Source organism: Seriola lalandi, unplaced genomic scaffold (assembly GCF_002814215.2).
Source record: "Seriola lalandi dorsalis isolate HSWRI2012SDOR001 ecotype SW California unplaced genomic scaffold, Sedor1 jcf7180002052129, whole genome shotgun sequence".
NCBI lineage: Eukaryota > Metazoa > Chordata > Actinopteri > Carangiformes > Carangidae > Seriola > Seriola lalandi.
The window spans coordinates 1,429,062-1,429,304 of record NW_019522682.1 but is presented as its reverse complement, the minus strand read 5'-3'; positions in this window follow the sequence as shown (position 1 = coordinate 1,429,304).

Sequence of the window (243 nt, the reverse complement as noted above, 5' to 3'; positions counted from 1 at the left end):
ATCCACTTTGAGGTGATTTTCTGACACATGTGAAATGCATTTACCATAAACCGGATCTAAAGCGGAGCTGGTGAATCCATTCATCAGTTTTCTTCATTTGAGAAAACGAGCTGCACGTGATTCAACAGTTTTTGAGACCGAACGCCTCAAGCGCAAAGACGAACACTTTTTACAGTGTGCCCCGGCTGGCACAGTAGGAGGGAGGAGGGAGAGAGAGAAAGAGGGGGAGAGAGAGGGATTGGG